Raw genomic sequence first — 18,458 nt, forward strand, 5'->3', positions numbered from 1 at the left:
GTAGCCGTTAGAATGGACGCACACGCCGCCATTACCAGGCGAGGGGACGCTTTGCGAGAGAGTTGTACTTTGAAGACAGCCGACATTTGCTCGCGACACCTTGCGAAACACTACACAACAATCTTTAGCTCTTGGCGGCAATGATTTGCCACACACTTAAAAGAAGAAGGAGGATAAGTAGAGCTAACAAACTTGGTAGGGTGTCAATTTGTGGCCAAGTCACGGAGAAAATTTACCACAGTTCTTTCCTGTTGGCGTCTCGCAGCAGTACGATTCACCGTGCTCTTGTGCGAATCTGGCTGCATCCCAACTCATATCGACGGTGGACGGTTTCAACACATCATGTTGTTTGGACTCCACGCACAGTCGTAATTGTTCACCTGTGACACCGGCGGCATGTGGATCTCTTCAGTATTCACGAGATAATCCGCGACTGTGCCATTAGTCTATTCTCTACAAGTTTTCGGCGCAGACGCAGCGAAGTAGTTCACACACAACTCGGCTGTTTTAGAAACAGTGTATTCCATGCCACGAAAAGCGATGACAACCTCTTCTTAAAACTCGCATACTTCCATTTCTTTAACCATAATAGCTGCACGCGGCTTGCTTGCAGACAGCCGTTATCAGCCCCACCAGTGCGCGTCACGTGACATACAACACGAGCTACACCGCTATTGGTAGTGGTCGTAATAGCGTCACTCGGCAGGTATTCCTACAATCCTCAATAAAAACCAGCTTCTGAAATCATATTATATTTTTCTCTCTTCGATAGAAATCGGGCGTCTTCCTCAAATCATACCTGGTACCACACACGTTACCCTTCCTATGCTACGCTGGCCAATCCCTCTTGCTTCAACTTGGTATGGAACCAGACAAACTCAATCATATGCCCCCCATGTTCACAGCAAATTCTTTTGCAGACAAGCTGCGTTTTCCCATTCTCCATTAAGGAACAAAAGCGCGACTTTCGTTACCCATATGTGGTCCCAAACGTCCCTGACTCTACTATAGTGGGTGATTACTACCTGGAGAATGAGAACTACACTGGTGTGCAAACTTAAGGACGAAAGTAACTTCCGCGTGCTGTGTCACTCTCAAGTAACAAAGCACGATGGAACTTGGACCATTCACACAATGAAATGCAACACTATCATACAGAAGGTAAATGAAAGAAATACGCAGTGAGACAAACAAAAATGATCCTTTTATTCAAAGAGAATAATTACACTCCAGTCACCGCGATTTATTATGGGCCCCTGGACATTACAAAAGGTAAGACATTGTGCTCAACAGGGTGTGCGATCACCACGGATGGCAACGTACGCTCTCCAACGTGCTCCCATACTGCGCACCACGTTAGTTAGTTAGTTGGTTCGTGTTGCATTGATCAATCCCAAGGTACTGTAGCCGTTATGATGTGGAACGTGTCAAGAGCACAAGAAATGCACATATGAAACATAATTTTTAATATATATATTACAATACAGAGTTAAAGATTAATATTTCTATTATTTATCCCACTCTCTTAAATGACACAAAATGCATATACTATATTTAATAGATTTATTTATTCCTATTCAAGAATTCATCTATGGTACAGAAGGAGTTGTCAAGGAGATATGATTTCAATTTGTTTTTGAAGCTATTACTGCTGTCTGCCAGACACTTATTTCATCCGGTAATTTGTCGAAAATTTTTATAGCAGCATATTTTACCCCTTTCTGTGAAAAAAGATAGGTTGACCAAAGGATAGTGTAAGTCCTTCTTTTTTTCTGGTATTATAATCATGAATGTCACTGTTGTGTTTAAACTGGTCCATGTTGTTGAGAACAAATTTCATTAGTGAGTGGATGTATTGTGAGGCTGTTGTAAGAATTCCCAATCTTTTAAAACGATGCCTACAAGATGTGCTACTATGAACTCCACACATTATTCTAACCACTTTCTTTTGAGAAGTGAATACTTTTTGCCTAAATGTTGAGTTACCATAAATATTATTCCGTATGACATCAGAGAGTGAAGTACGCAAAGTATGTAAGCTTACTAATTTCTATATCCCCAAAATTGGCAATTATTCTGATCGCAAAATTTGTGGTAGGGCGTTCCATTCTTCCACCAAAGCGGTTGACAACTGCTGGATTATCGCTGGTGCACATGGACGTGCTGTAGCACGCCACCCCACAGCATACGACACGTGCTTGAAGGGGTTTAGGTCGGGGCAACTGGCAGGCTAGTCAATTTTCCGCTTATTCTCTCGTTACGAGAGCTCCTCCACCTGCTCTGTTCGATGCTCTCGCGCACTGTTGTCTATAAAAATCAAGCCAGTGCCGAATGCACTCCTGAAAAGATGCACATGTGGAAGCAGTGCAGTGTCGCAATGAGGTTGACCACACTGTGTACCATGTCCAAAGATTTGGGACTTAGAATGCCCACGCAAACCATACCGCCCCAGGCCATAACACTTAGACCACCAAAACGATCATGTTCGACAATGTTACTGCATGAATTACGTGTTCCCGCCTCCCACCATAGGAGGGTACCTCCTGAATAGTTACTCTGAATCTGTTTTCATCTGAGAAGAGCACCGAACACAGTTTCTCATTGGCCCAGTCCCTATGGTACCGGCGATGTGCGGGCGTAAATGGAACATAATTGGTCGACGGGCACACACCAAACCCACGCAGTCGCCATGTCAATGTGGAGCGTAAGTTTGCGTACTTTACAATCCTCTTAAATGTTCTTGGAAGTGTGGGTAAACAACCTAGTAACGAACACCTACGTTACAACCATGTCTCTCCAAACTTTGATGAAGTTCAGGGTTGGCTGGTGATACCAGTGGTTGACTACTTCCTCTCCTTCGGGCATCAGAGCCTGGGGTTCGGAACGCTCCTCATGCACGTGAAACAATGCTGTTAGACTTACCAAATTCCTGGGATACGGTACTGACAACTCATTCATCTTCCGGTTTTCCGATGATTCTTTCCGTTTTCAGTCATCCAAATATTCGTCTTTTTTATTTGCAGCTCTTGTATTTTTTGTATCTGCATTTCAAATTATTAGCTATAAATTCCGCCTTTAATGCTAAGCTCTATTTTTTCTTGTTATCCAAACATCTCTCGGTACCTCTGTGGCATCATCAGTATGTCTTGTTCATTGAACAACTGTAGAAAGTGAACTAATTTTAGTTTGTAACTGATCTAACAAAATAAGTCGTAAATAGAGTTTCGTTCGTATCTGTCCTTACCTTGATCCTGCATTATAGGACCATTTGTATGGTGTCCTGCATTGACAGCTTGTCATTTGCAAATCAAACTATACAAATGTGAATTTTATCAGCGTGTTAACCCAGCCCTTGATTTTTAAAAACATTATTTTTATGTGGCAAAATGTTTTACGTATATATTTTATTATTACTCATGTTTTGTTTTGATTGATCCTTCTTTCGCATTCCGAGGGCACTGCACACACATATTAAATGTTCTTTGTGCGTTTTCCGTTTTACAAACGCTTTTCGCCTAGTGTTGCGGCGCCAGTCCTATTTGGCATTCCAGTAACGCTGACCCCACATCGTGTTTTGTCCAACTTTCTGTATCCTACTGGGAGACCTCTGGCAACATGCTCCAGAAGTTACATTCATTTCCGCCGATTAGTTAAGAATTTATGTTCCTTTATCTAGCTCGTTCTTAAGTTCTGCAGAGCAGAATATTTAAAAATAAAAAGTCGCAGCTATACCGGAAGCGATCTGTCGTGGCGGTGGACGGTAATGCAACGTTAACACGGTGTCATCCACACTTCTGTTTAGTGACCCGGTCTGATTCCTTTTTTTATGAAACGTAAAAAACGTATTGGTTAAGTGTTACTTTTATATTTTATATGGTAATGAGTAGTCGAGACAAGAAGAAACACCTCGTATTAGGGTTTCGAAATTATACGATAACGATGTTGGACGTATGATACCAGTCCGATGAAAAAACAGTTCGGCGAATACTACCGCTTTTGTATTTAAACGTAACCACCTTAAGATAGTTTATAAGAAATCTTGCACGTCACAAGAATGTTTCGAGGAGCTGCATCACCCAATAAAATTAAACATTCAGAACCCCACAATTACAGAAAAGCAACTGGGAAAACGGAAAAACTCGCCATTTTGTTTAAGGTGGATTATGTAGACATATATTTATTGACTCAATCAACTATAATACTTCTTAAAATAAGAAATTACATAATGAGATACAAGCTGGTCTGATCACAAACAATCTCACCAAATATTCAAGAATTTCTACATACTGTGGGCACAAATACATGTATCATTTGTTGAACGAAGATGATCGCGTACTATCATATCCTGAAACTTCCTGGCAGACTAAAACTGTGTAACGGATCGGGATTCGAACCTGGGATAATTGCATTTCGCGGGCAAGTGCTGTACCGATTTAGTTATCGAAGGGCGACTTGCAACCTGCCCTTACAGTTTTCCTTCCGACAGTAGCTCATCTGCTACTTTCCGAACTTCGGAACTTTCATACTTAGTTATATCACTGTAATACGTTGGGGAAGAACTGCACAGAGTAAGAAGACTGGAAGAGTTATTTGAGTTATTTGAAAGTACTGGGGGAATTGCTGGTGATGTATCTCACATAGTTAATTCGCTTCAGTTTGTGAGACTTGATTGAAAAGTTGTTATTTCGTCGTAGTTTGAGTCATTGGTCAGAATGTTCCAAATGTTTCAACATTACTCAGTCAAACTGCTCTCGTGAAGATTGGTTCGCGGAAAGTCAAATACGTTACATGGAACAACAGTAATAAACAATATACACCTGCTCAAGCTCATGAACACTGTTGGCTCCTACGTGCTTTCCGTAGCAACTGTACACTTTCTTTCGAAGACTTTAAATAATAATGACATTAATAATAATAAGAGGATTAACAGATCAATAAATTCATAAGCCATCAAAACACTCACACACAACAAAGCGAGAGAGGAGAGGAAGTTCTCCATTACAGCAGAATTATTGAAATAGTCAGAACCAAAGATTATAAATGATGTACAACTACTTCTTGAGAACATCTAGAGAACTGAAAAGATTCCAGACGATAGGAAAATCGCGTTAATTCATCCGATACATAAAAAGGGACACAAACAAAATATTATCAAAAATTCTCCTGAACAGAGTTGGAGAAACCTTAGAAACACAGATCGAAAAATATCAGGGAGGTTTTAGAAAGGGAAGATCCTGCACAGAACAGATTTTTAACTTAAATTCAATAATTCTCACAGAATGCTAACCAGCAAATCTATAACACTATCATTTATTGATTTCAAAAATCCATTTGATTAAGTAGAGAGAGAAACAACAGATAAAATCATTACAGAATTTAGTGTTACAACAAAATTATATAATTTGTGAAACTTTTACAAATATGATATCTTAAGTTAAATTTACGGGAGAAGTGTCCCAGCCATTTAAAATAAAAATTGATGTTAGACAAGGGGATGGTTTATCATATCTACTGTTTAACGGTGTTCTACAAAAAATTATAAGGATCTGGAATTTGGAGCTGAAGAACCACAAAATTGAACCAATAATTCTAGGAAGGAAAACAAATCGAATAACGGTAAACTGCCTGGCTGTTGCAGACGATTTTGCAATACTCTCAGGAAACCTGGCAGATGCAGTTATTCAAATAAATCTTCTGGAAAAAATAGCAAATAGAACTGGTCTAAAAATTTCTGCTGAAAAAAAAATTCATGACAAACATAAAAAAATGCATCAAAATTAATATAAACTCAAATACGTAAAATAGGGCGAGTAAGTAAATTCAAATATTTTGGAGAAACTATACAACAGAATGGACTGGGAAAATTGCATTAGATGTAAGAGTTAACAAAATGAAGAGAGTATATGGATTGACAAAGAACATTTACAACAAGAAATTCGTATCTAGAAAAACATAACTAAAACACTATACCACAATTGTATGACCATAATCTTTATATGGACGTTAATGCCTAACAATGAACTATAAGCTGAGCAGAATAGAGGTACCTGAAAGACTGATAATTAGAAAAATACTGGGTGCAATCAAAACTACAGATGGCTGGAAAAGATGAAGTAATGAGAAGATCTACAAAAATATACAGAAAAATATCAGAAGTAATGGCTCAAAGAAGATTAATCTTTTTTGGACACACCTAACGAAAGAATGAAAACAGTCTCAAGGAACAAATATTCCTGTATTTCTGGAAGAAGTAGTCGACAATAGCATGGATGCAGAAATAACGACATATATAGAGAAAAACAGTATTAAAGAATCGGAAATACCAGACGGAAATTTTAGAAATAAATATTAAACTTAGAAGGCTTTCAATGCGAAAGAAATAAAAAATCGGGAACAGCATGGACAGAAGAAAGGAAAAGATAACACGGGAAGAAGATGAAGGAGTACTGGAAAAAATAGAAAACAACAAAAAGGAATAGGAACTGAGGTTACGTGATCCTAGTTGGTCAAACGAAAATAAAAAAGTGCTATTCTGAGTTTGAAATTTTAATTACTACACGATATTAAAACTTGTAACATTTCACGTAACACTTTTTCAATACGTCTTTTCTTTCTTTCTTTTCTGTTGAAAATTATTCCCAAAGCTATGCAATGTACAAAACTAACAGTTTATCTTCTTTCTGAGGTCAATATCTCATTCATTATGAAGGGCTGCTGACTCAGTTTTTCATGCTAGCGAATGGGAAGTCACGGTACACAAAATGGAAATCAATCATCGGCAATGCGGTCTTGACGTCAGATGAGATTGTGCGTACTGTTGCATTACGAAACAACATGTGTGTAACGTGTGCAGTGACTGGGAGAGAGAGAGAGAAATGAATGAACAGAGTCGCATTAGCCTCTTACATTATATTAAATGAACTTATTTGAAAAACAGTATTGTACACTAGAGATAAACCGAATGAGGCGGTACTATTTTAAACAGACAAGCCTTGTATTCGGGAGGATGGATGCTCAAATTTTCATCCAGTCATCCTGATTTTCCATGGTCCACAAATTACTTCAAGCAAATGTCGGGTTGGTTCCCACTATAACGCCCCTGCCTACTATCTATTGCTTCCAGAATGAGATTTTCACTCTGCAGCGGAGTGTGCGCTGATATGAAACTTCCTGACATTAAAACTCTGTGTGCCCGACCGACACTCGAACTTGGGACCGCTGAAGAGTGAAAATCTCATTCCGGAAACATCCCCCAGGCTGTGGCTACGCCATGTTTCCGCAATATCCTTTCTTTCAGGAGTGCTAGTTCTGCAAGGTTCGCAAGAGAGCTTCTGTAAAGTTTGGAAGGCAGGAGACGAGATACTGGTAGAAGTAAAGCTGTGAGGACCGCGCGTGAGTCGTGCTTGGGTAGCTCAGATGGTAGAGCACTTGCCCGCGAAAGGCAAAGGTCCCGAGTTCGAGTCTCGGTCGGGCACGCAGTTTTAATCTCCCAGGAAGTTTCTTATCTATTGCTTGCTTGTCAAGCTAGACATGTACATGTGAATTACGTAATTTTTGTTGTCCTTCGACTGTGATTTAAGAATTTGTAATATTCTTGTGAAAGTGGTCTACTGATGAATAAAAGGATTACTACTACTAGTATGGCCAGAAGACCTGTGGACGACACGACGCTCCTCAATACCGCAGACAAAGGACGCCAATCAGCAGAGCCTGACACGGCGGTACGTAGTCCTCTGGTCTTCGCTAGTCCCTTTTTACTATAACTATTTCGTTGTTATTAAAACTGGTACTTATTGGTAATATTCAGTTCCGTTGTTATGTCATTTCACGCTTCCGCCATCTTTACAATGTTTTTTCAATATTCGTGGTAAGTGTGAAGCACACATATTTTTGCCATTTTTCCGGGAGTAATTCAATTTTTTCCCTCAACTGATTTAACGGATCATGGCGCCGAGTAACAGATGTGTAATTTCCGACAATCTTGTCGTTTGCCAGGCGATTAGGAGCAGCTCACAGTGACAATTGAATCTTGATGGAGTGCACGGCCACCTCATTCAGAAATCGCTTCTCTCAGTGAGCCTTAACTCCTGTAGGCAGCACCAGGCGGAAAGTCTGTCTCCTACGCCCGCCAATCACGAGAGCGCGCGGTCCTCCTGTGTCGTGAGGCGCGACTGTGCGCTATCTTGGCGTCACGCTAGCCTGCCGACTACGGTTGCGTTCACGTGTTGTCTAAGTACACAGCTGAGCACTGGGGAACGTCAGCGTAATTACCGCTCGTCCGCCATGCGTCGGCCTGGTCCATCAAGTGGTTCGTTCTGTGGCAAAAGTTCTACGAGGAAGAGAAAACATCCGCCGGCTACAGAAAATATAAACCCCTCACATACGCGTCATAGAAGGAATGCACCCGATTTATGTCAAAAATGAGTGCTGCGACAAGGAAATATCAACACTGATTTTCTCACGTTGAGATATTAGAAGCAGCAATCTGTTTCACGCAGTACAAAAACTTTAAACAGTCAAAAATCACAAAAATTCGCCTTTATTTGTGGCAGCCGGTTTCGGTAGATATAACTGTCATCTTCTGGTCTTCAATAAATTTTTATTACTAAACGTGTTCATTTTGAGTTAGAGCTTCATGCCATGTTGTCATTATGGCGGATAAATATAGCACTTCATACAAAGGTTTGTTACAAATAAAACATTTACTGTTAAAAGTACCTTTTACAAATGGCCGTGCCCATATACGTAGCGCTCACAGACGACTCTTAAAAATCATAATATACGGAAAAACACACATTTGCAAATCTGTTTACGTTTGCTTAACCTGTTCCAGACATTGAGGCTCCGCCTTAGACGAGTTATATAGTGCAACTGGATGGCAGTTATATCTGTCAAATGACTCTAAGCACTACGGGACTTAACATGTGACGTCATCAGTCCCCTAGACTTAGAACTACATAAATCTAATTAACCTAAGGACATCACACACATCCATGCCCAAGGCAGGATTAGAACCTGCGACCATAGATGCAGCGCGGTTCCAGACTGAAGCGCCTAGAAGCGCTCGGCCACAGCAGCCGGCTTTATATCTGTTAAAACTGGTTGTCAGAAGTAAGGACAAATTTATACGTTCTTGGTTACTGATTTTTTTTCTTTTTACGGAATATCATCATTTATATCACATTCGCTGAAATGAAATGAATGAATGATGAGAATGGAAAAACTGAATTCGTTCTAAAATGGTATGTTATCAGCGAAAACCAGGCAAAAATGTCGTGACTTAACGAAAATTTGTGCCACACCATTCGAACTTGGGATTCCCTACTTTCCGTGATTAGTCGCCTTAAAAATTACATTACACCACCTTAAAAAAAATGGTTCAAATGACTGAGCACTATGGAACTTAACATCTGAGGTCATCAGTCCCCTAGAACTTAAAACTACTTAAACCTAACTAACCTAAGGACATCACACACATCCATGCCCGAGGCAGGATTCGAATCTGCGACCGTAGCAGTCGCGCGGTTCCGGACTGAAGCGCCTAGAACCGCTCGGCCACCCTGACCCGGCTACTCCATCATAGGCTGAGTCTTTGGTCGGAGAGTTTCAGAAGTTTCAGCAACACTCAGAAACCTATGACCTACACCGCCAAGTTACAGCCTACATGCCTACAGACTTGGCTCTGATATTTCCAATTATGATTTCCGAATACCACTACCGGAGGTACTCCCGCGGAACGTGTGGGAATAGCACCACTGCAGGAACGAGTGGGTGGACTACAGTGGATGTTAACACTGTTAAAAGACTCGGATACGACGATGACGCCTGTACACGTCGGAGAACAGCAATGATTAAAATAAATAATATCTACAGTTAATAACGTATTTTAAAGAATTCTATATGAGTGTGAACCCAAACCATGGATAGTTAATTAGCCTGCATTAACCGGCTGTATTACGACTTGTTCGTTACGACGATATAAACAGCAGTACGTCATTTTTTAAATAGCACCCTACATTTCTTATTCATTAATCACTTCCTCTCCTCAACACCTGTCCAAAAACGTATCACAGTGTACCGTTCACGTAAACAAGACGTTCATTCATTCAAACGTCTTCAATTACGTTTATGTGGGTACAACGTACACCAAATTTTCACTGCCAGTATGTGGCCGGCAAGTGGAGGAGAGGTGGTGGTGTTAAGTTCCTGATCACCAGACTTCACGCCAATGTCCTGGTGTGGACACCAAATTTCTCCGCAGTGCCTCATGAAGTGAGGGCATGTGACACAGATGTTGACCCGTCCGTCGGATGGGGACCTTAAGCTTGGCGTTCCCTTTGGTACTATTCGCGAGCAGTTGGCTATGTGCCGGCACCGGGTTTCACCTTCTCTCTTCTTTCATCATCATCATCATCATCATCATCATCATCATCACACAACACAAACATTACACTATACTCCACGTATACACAAAAGCGAGCGCGCGCGCACCTACACACACACACACACACACACACACACACACACACACACACGCACGCATATATGTAGCATTACAAAAAATTTGTAATGGAGAATGCTGTAAATAAATAAATAAACAAACAAACAATGTACGCCAACGAAGAGAATGTCGAAATGCTAGTAGTCAATGGAGAACAAATTAACAGAACAATAACTGCAAAAATGTTTTCTTATTCACTATACTGGCACATGTAGTGCAGTACTATAAACCTTTTAGACAATGTGCTGCATGCAGTAAAGGCAGTCCTTGAGTAAAAACTGTATCGTCATTAGTTTTATTGGGGGTGAAGATAAGCGTAATGTTAGGCAGAGGAACTCTACGGCGATATCTTAACAGATCCCACCTTCCTGAAGGATGTTTTCTCGTCTTTTAACGCTTCAGGAAATTTCTCGTCTTTTGACACTTCAGGAAACGGGAAGTTTCCAACCAAGACAACGCAACAGTCGTAGAAATAGCACAGACGAAACCGCCGAAGTTACTGTTCTCGCTTCTGCGGGCGTCAGCACACGACAGTTTGCACAGGAAATTGGCATTCCTTAAACCAGTGCACATCGCAACTAACACGTCATAAGTTTCAACCACGTGCAAACATCCACCAATTGCAAGCGAACGGTTTCGAGTTCGTGTACGGCTTTGTCAGTGAGCACAGCGGCAAATCCTCGCCAACCAGAACGTCGACTTGCTTTTTATCGCTGAATGTTTCTTCTCAAGCAAACACGTAAATCATAGAACATATGTTATTGGTACAGCCGAAACCCACGAGGGCTAATACAGGTGGAACTTCAGCGTCAATGTAGACAATGTCTGGTGTATGACAATTCCTGTTGCAAGATGATAGGCACTGCAATTATTGGCCTTAATATCATCACTGGTAATCTACCGAGCAGGGCATATGCAAACTTTCTCAAACAAATTCTTCCCCGTCTTCTAAATGAAGTGCCACTAAGAATCAGAAAGCTTATATGATAAGAACACGATGGATGTCCCGTACATAATGTCAGGCGTACACATTTTGTTTCGAATCGAAGGTATCCTGTCAGATGGACTGGTCATAGAGAAATAATGGATCGGCCTGCTCGGTCTCCTGACTTCGTTCCTCTGGATTTTTTCCTTCGGGGTTATCTATCTTGATATTCCAACAACTCCAGAAAACATGCAGGAACGTATCGTGCTTGCTTGTAATTCACTTCAGCAGACAATACTTGGGAAGTAGCGACGAATTCTTTAATCCATCGTGTTGAAGAGTAATTCACTGTCCATGGTCGCCACTTTGGGCACCTTCGTATGTTCTATGCCTTTTTGTGCCCACAGTGGATTACAGTACCAAAAAATTGCCCTAAAGATCGCGACTTCTGTTTCTTATTCAATTGAATGCTGTGTTTACGTGAATGCGTGATATAAATTTAAATAGGTCCTGAAGAGAGGACTGGATACTGAACTAAAAACATACACTGAGGTGACAAAAGTGATACCTCGTAATATCGTATAGGACCTCCTTATTCCCGGCATATTGCAGAAACGCTACGTGGCATGGACTCAACAAGTCATTGGAAATCCCCTGCACAAATATTGAGCCGCGGTGCCTCTACAGCCGTCCATAATTGCGAAACTATTGCCGGTGCACGATTTTGTGGACGAATTGATCTCTCGATTGCGTCCTACAAATGTTCGAAAGGATTCATGTTGGGCGATCTGGGCGACCGAATCATTCGCTCGAATTGTCCAGAATGTTCTTCACATCAATCGCGAACAACTGTGACCCGATCACACGGCGCAATGTCATCCATAAAAATTCCATCGTTCTTTGGGAACATGAAGTCTATGGGTGGCTGCAAATGGTCGCCGAGTAGTGGAACATAACCATTTCCAGTCAATGTTCGGTTCAGTTCAACGAGAGAGTCCTGTCCATTCCACGTAAACAACGTCCACACTATTATGGAGACAACACCGGCTTGCACAGTGACTTGTTGACAACTTGGGTCCATGACAACGTGCGGTCTGTGCCGCACTCTCGGGGCTCATCTGAACAGGTCACGGTTTTCCAGTTGTCTAGGGCCCAACCGTTTTGGTCACGAGTCCGGTGCAAGCGATGCCTTGCTGCTATCAAAGGTACTCGCGTCGATCGTCTGTTGCCATAGCCCATTGACATCAAATTTTGTCGCACTGTCCTAACAGATACGTTCGTCGTACGTCCCACACTGATTTCTGCGGTTATTTGACGCAGTGTTATTTGTCTTTTAGCACTGACCACAGTACGCAGATGCCACTGCTCTAGGTCGTTAAGTGGAGGCCGTCGGCCACTGAGTTGTTCATGGCGAGACGTAATGCCTGAAATTTGGTATTCTCGGCGTACTCTTGACGCTATAGATCTTGGAATGTTAATTCACTAACGATTTCCGAACTGGAATGTCCCATGAGGCCAGCTCCAACTACCAGTCCGCGTTAAAAGTGTTTCAGTTCCCGTCGGAAACGTTTTCACATGAATCACCTGAGTACAAATGACAGCTCCGCCAACGCACTGCCCTTTTATACCCTGTGTACGTGATACTATCGCCATCTGTATATGTGCATATCGCTATCCCATGACGTTAGTCGCCTCAGTGTAAGGCGCTATTTAAAAACACGAACTGCTGTTCATATCTTCATAATGAACAGAGGCACAAGGAGGGCATTCAGGCTGGTCAATGGTTGCTTCTGAACAAAAAGAAATTTCGTTAGGTCATGATAAATGGGATACCGTAACATATTTAATTTAAATTCACTGAAACGATTGGGAAAAATAGTGATGAAATCAATGAAGGCTCAACGACATGAAATATTAGTAGTGAAATATGTTGATAAATATCGAACTTATAATGTAGGGAATATGTGAAATTAGCTTAACTGGTATATAACATATCTGGCAGGGTAAGCCAAGACACAACAACAAATCTGAGCTCGCAGAGGGGCCAACCTCGCACACCACAAAGGGATAGATTTAAATATCAGTGACAATGGATGTTTTAGACAGGTGTGAAGGCTTGGTAAGAGAGCGGAAAGGTTTAGGTCACTTCTGGCAATAAGCAGGTAATCCATGTTGGACTCTTGAGTCTGCCGTAAATTTCTTAGTTGGTTTTTTAAGGACAGGGTTAAATAAAGGAACATCAACATCACAACAATAACTGAAAGAAAAACACCAGATGCAAATATTTTAAGGCCAGAAAAAAATGACGCCCGTGATTATGCTGTGCGTTTTAAGTGTCGCTGTAACTGACCAACGCAACTCCGCGACAGGACCTCGCTGACAACGCTGTACATGCATATTACTTTGTCATCCTCCTCCTCTGGCGTCGTCTTTGGACGATAGTACGTTACACCTGCTTCATAGGTCAGCAGAGTGTCAATGAAATGATACAGGATTTGGGATAGACAACATTAAAAGAAAGGCGTTTCTTGTTGCGGTGGAACGTTTTCACGAAATTTCAATCATAACATTCTCCTCCGAATGCGAAAATATTTTGTTGACGCCGACCTAAGTCGAGAGAAACGACCACCATAATAACATAAGGGAAATCAGAGCTCGCTCGGAAAGATATAGGTGTTCGTTTTTTGCGCGCGGTGTACGAGATTGGAATAATAGAGAATTATTATGTAGGTCGTTCGATGAATGCTCTGCCAGGCACTTAAATGTTATTTGTAGAGTATCCATGTGTTCCCTCCGTCGGAGGTTCGAGTCCTCCCTCTGGCATGGGTGTGTGTGTGTGTGTGTGTGTGTCCACAGCGTAAGTTAGATTAAGTAGTGTGTAGGCTTCGGGACCGATGACCTAAGCAATTTGGTCCCATAAGACCTTGCCATAAATTTCAATTTTCATTATCCATGTAGATGTAGATATTGTTTATGGTGAAGGATACATGGTGTATCCGAATCGTTTTCTCTCATTTATGCTCCATTCGCGCATGGTGAGTGAGATTAGGGACTGTCAGTACCCCTCTTTATGTTCCCACATTTCTCCCCGCAGGAGGTAGTACATTTGAGAGGAACGGATTCTAGATTAGGTATTCCGTGAGTTCGCTAAGGCTATTTACGTCAAGACCAGAATAATTTCTTTAAAAAGAACACGGTCGATTTCCATCCCTATCCTTTATCGCATCCAAGACTGTGCTCTGTCTCTAAACTCATCCTGGACGTGACAAAAAAACGTGATCTTCCTTCCGTGATAAGTTGTTTAATTTTACTCACGCGTTCGTCACTAATTTTACTCACGCGTTCATCGCTCGAGATATAAACTGGGGAAAATAACACGTTCGTGTGCTCTGTCTCTAAACTCATCACTCGTTTGTTGACTCAATTGAGTTAGTTGAGCGTTTCTGTGCCCTCTTTCGTTAAGCTACCACAAATCTCTGTAGAATCTTTTCTATCTCTTCCGTTAATTCTGCTTGGCAAGGGTCTTACGCAGACGAACACAACTAAGAAAGTAGTCGAACGAAAGATTTGTAACCGACCACTTTCGTGGATGACTTACACTTCCTTAAGGTTATACCGATGAAAATGCCACATATCTGTCTTCTCCATGACTAGATTGATGTGGTGGTCGTTCTGCGTTAAATCACTTCAGATAGATACGAGGCTAATCCGAAAATTGAGGTTACAGGAATTCTTTGAAATATAAAAAATGAATTTATTTTAATAAAATTTACAAGCATTTTAGTGTAGGTCTGCATTATTTTTCCACATGATCACCATTTAGCTCAATACATTTTGTCATCCGTGGGACGAGCTTTTCGATTCCTGTGTCACAGACGTCTCCCGCCGTCTTTTTCAGACAGTTCTTCACTTCGATTGCAACCTCGTCGTCGTCGGAAAAGAATTTTCCACGAAGGTGTTCTTTCAATTTGGTGAAAAGAAGATAGTCACTAGGTGCGAGATCGGGGCTGTGAGAGGGGCGGCTTAAAGCATCCCAACCAAACGAAGTCAAAAACTCTTGCGTTGCACGAGCGGTGTGCGCACGCGCGTTGTCATGAAGGGGAGAGACCACTGTTGTCAGCATCCCACGACGTTTGTTTCGTAGCGCTCTGCGAAGTTTCTTCATGATCTCACAGTCCGCAGCTCGTGGTCGTGCGGTAGCGTTCTCGCTTCCCGCGCCCGGGTTCGATTCCCGGCGGGGTCAGGGATTTTCTCTGCCTCGTGATGACTGGTTGTTGTGTGATGTCCTTAGGTTAGTTAGGTTTAAGTAGTTCTAAGTTCTACGGGACTGATGACCATAGATGTGAAGTCCCATAGTGCTCAGAGCGATGATCTCACAGTATCTTGCAGCATTTATTGTTTCATCTCTTTCCAGAAAATCAACGAAGAGAACCCTTTTTTGTTCCAAAACACTTGACACCATGACGTTCTTCGCTGTTTGCTGAGTTTTGAATTTTTTGGCTGAAGGAGAATGAGTATGGCGCCACTGCATTGATTGTCTTTTGGTCCCTGGAGTATGGTGATAAGCCCACGTTTCATCTCCTGCCACTACAGAGTCAAGAAAAGCCTCGCCTTCAGTCTCAAAACGCTCAAGAAATTCGTGAGCGGCACTCATTTTTCATTTAGTGTGATTCGGGAAGCTTCTTGGGCACCCATTACGCACACAGGTTGCGATAATTTAGTCGATCTGTTACTATTTCATAAACAACAGTTCGTGAAATGTTTGCAGGTCGTCAATTGTCGAACGGCGATAAGAGAGATGATGTTCTTCAATTTTCGGCACCACGTCATCAGTCACAACAGACGGCCTTCCGCTTCGGTCTTCAACGTGAATTTTCGTCCTTCCAAAATCGAAATTCCGTACCCGTTCCGCCATATGCTGCCTTGAAGTTACGTCCTCTCCATAAACGAAAGCAATTTCGCGATGAATCGCAACGGTGTTCATGCCCTTAGCATTTAGATAGCGAATTACAGCGCGCACTTCGCTCAGGGCGGGAGCAGGAATGAGAACGCTCGTTTCTAACAATCACCACAACATTAATCGACGAGCTACTGATTGTTGGGAATGCCAGTTCCCTCCGCTGGCTTCCCGCTACACGGCAGTGGTACCAGCTTCCCCCACAGGCATTCCATGCTAAAGCTACATGCCTCGTAAACTGAGTCTTCGGATAACAGTCGTGTTTATTCCTAGATATTTGGTACTTATTCAGCAATCACCGACTCTGTACGCCACGCACTATGTCAACAGTCGGTTCGTTGCTATTTCCTCTCAACTGACTACATTCAGAGGGAAGTCAAGTCCCTGGCATACAGACTATGTGACCTGCCCACTGGAGCCGTCTGCTATAAGAAGCATTCAAATGAAACCCGGTCACTAGCGTAAAGTAACGGTAACGATTTTATTAACTCAAAAATGTAGTTGTACAAAGTACATATACTCAAAAATAGTCTCCAAAACTGTTGGTACTTTTATCCCAATTCGACATTAGCCAGTCGATTCTATCCTTGAAAAAGCCTATATAGACTGCTGTCAGATACAGGCCTGGATCCATTCATACACTTCGTTGTCCGTTGCGAATCAATGTCCGCGAATAGCTTGTTTAAGAGGTCCAGACAAGACACACGGTGAAAGGTCGGGATTGTACGGTGGATGTTCCAGCGTTCCCACCGAAACTGCTGCAATGTCGTCTTCACCGCATTGGCCGTGTGTGGGCGGACATTATCATGGAAGAGGATAACGCCACTGGACAACACGCCTCGGCGTTTCGACTTGATGGCTCGTCTAAGGTTCTGTAAAGTGGCTTGATAACGCTGGGCATTGATAGTGGTTCCACGTTCCAGGAACTCGACAAGCAGTGGGCTCTTGTTGCTCAAAAAAGGAGGACATCATGACCTTACCAGAACCGGTGTGCAAGGCCTTTGATTTCTTCGGAGGTGGTGAAATCGCACGTTTCCACTGCTTGCTCTGCGCTTGCTTTCCGGTTCAAAATGGTGACACCATGTTTTGTCACCTGTGACAATACGTAACAAAAAGCCGTATTCCTCCTCATGATAATGTTGCAAATGACTCAAAGACAGCGCTATTCGAGTATTGCGCTGTTCGGCGGTCAGTTGGTGGGAAACCCACTTCACACAAATTATTCAAAAGTTCAAGTGTTGATGCCCACGCCAATACTCAGTAACCGATGGATCTCGTCCACGATGATTGTCCAAGACTAAAGCATTCATTTTCGCAACCATTTATGGTGTGATGAAACGATGAGCCTGTCCAGAACGAGCATCATCTTCCAGTGACTCGCGCCCCTCAAGGAATCGTTTGCGCCATTCCACAACACATGAACGCCTCAGGCTGTACTCACCGTACACAGCCTTTACCCGTCGATACATTTTACGGCCTCCAACTCCCTCCGCCGCCAAAAATCGAATCACTTCCCTCATTGTTCCCGCTTACTTGCCTGCATGTTCGGTAGTGGACGATAACTTGAGTGACCACCTTTTCTTCGGCGTCAGTATCTCCGCCTCCTACATGGCGCGAGATTTAATTTTATCGCCTTTCTTTCCAATGGTACAAGTTTTTCCATCTCCTTTTTAGTTGGTGTCCAGCTTTCTGAACCATAGAAACAGAGGACAGTGGGGCGTCTCACGGCGTTGTAAATCTTCATTATCGCAGAATGTGATATGGTTTTAGACTCGAACGTACCTCTAAGGACAGATAGTCTTGTGGAGCGATTCTTTCATTTTCATCAATGAGTATTTAATTATAACAAATGCACTACCCAGGTACGTAATCTGATAAAAGATTTGAACTTGTCTTCATCAGCTGTGAAGTGCTCTTGCTCGTATTGAATTCTGCCCGATTCATGTGACCTGATTTTTGTTTATTGATTTGTAGTCCCGTTTTCTTTGATGTTATAGCGACGCTAGTGTAAATTCCCCCAAGATCCTGTTCGGTCTCGGTCTGATGTTTGTGAATAATAATTCAGTGACCGATCA

The 18,458-nt window shown here is 42.2% G+C and overlaps 1 protein-coding gene across 2 annotated transcripts in view; it reads right to left on the reverse strand.

Moving 5' to 3' along the window:
• The window catches only part of LOC126350038 (inositol-trisphosphate 3-kinase homolog), a 458,593-nt gene that overhangs the window by 373,801 nt on the left and 66,334 nt on the right, over positions 1 to 18,458 (reverse strand). The gene's annotated exons all lie outside the window — the stretch shown is intronic.

This window comes from Schistocerca gregaria, chromosome 1 (genome assembly GCF_023897955.1).
Source record: "Schistocerca gregaria isolate iqSchGreg1 chromosome 1, iqSchGreg1.2, whole genome shotgun sequence".
Taxonomy (NCBI): Eukaryota; Metazoa; Arthropoda; class Insecta; order Orthoptera; family Acrididae; genus Schistocerca; species Schistocerca gregaria.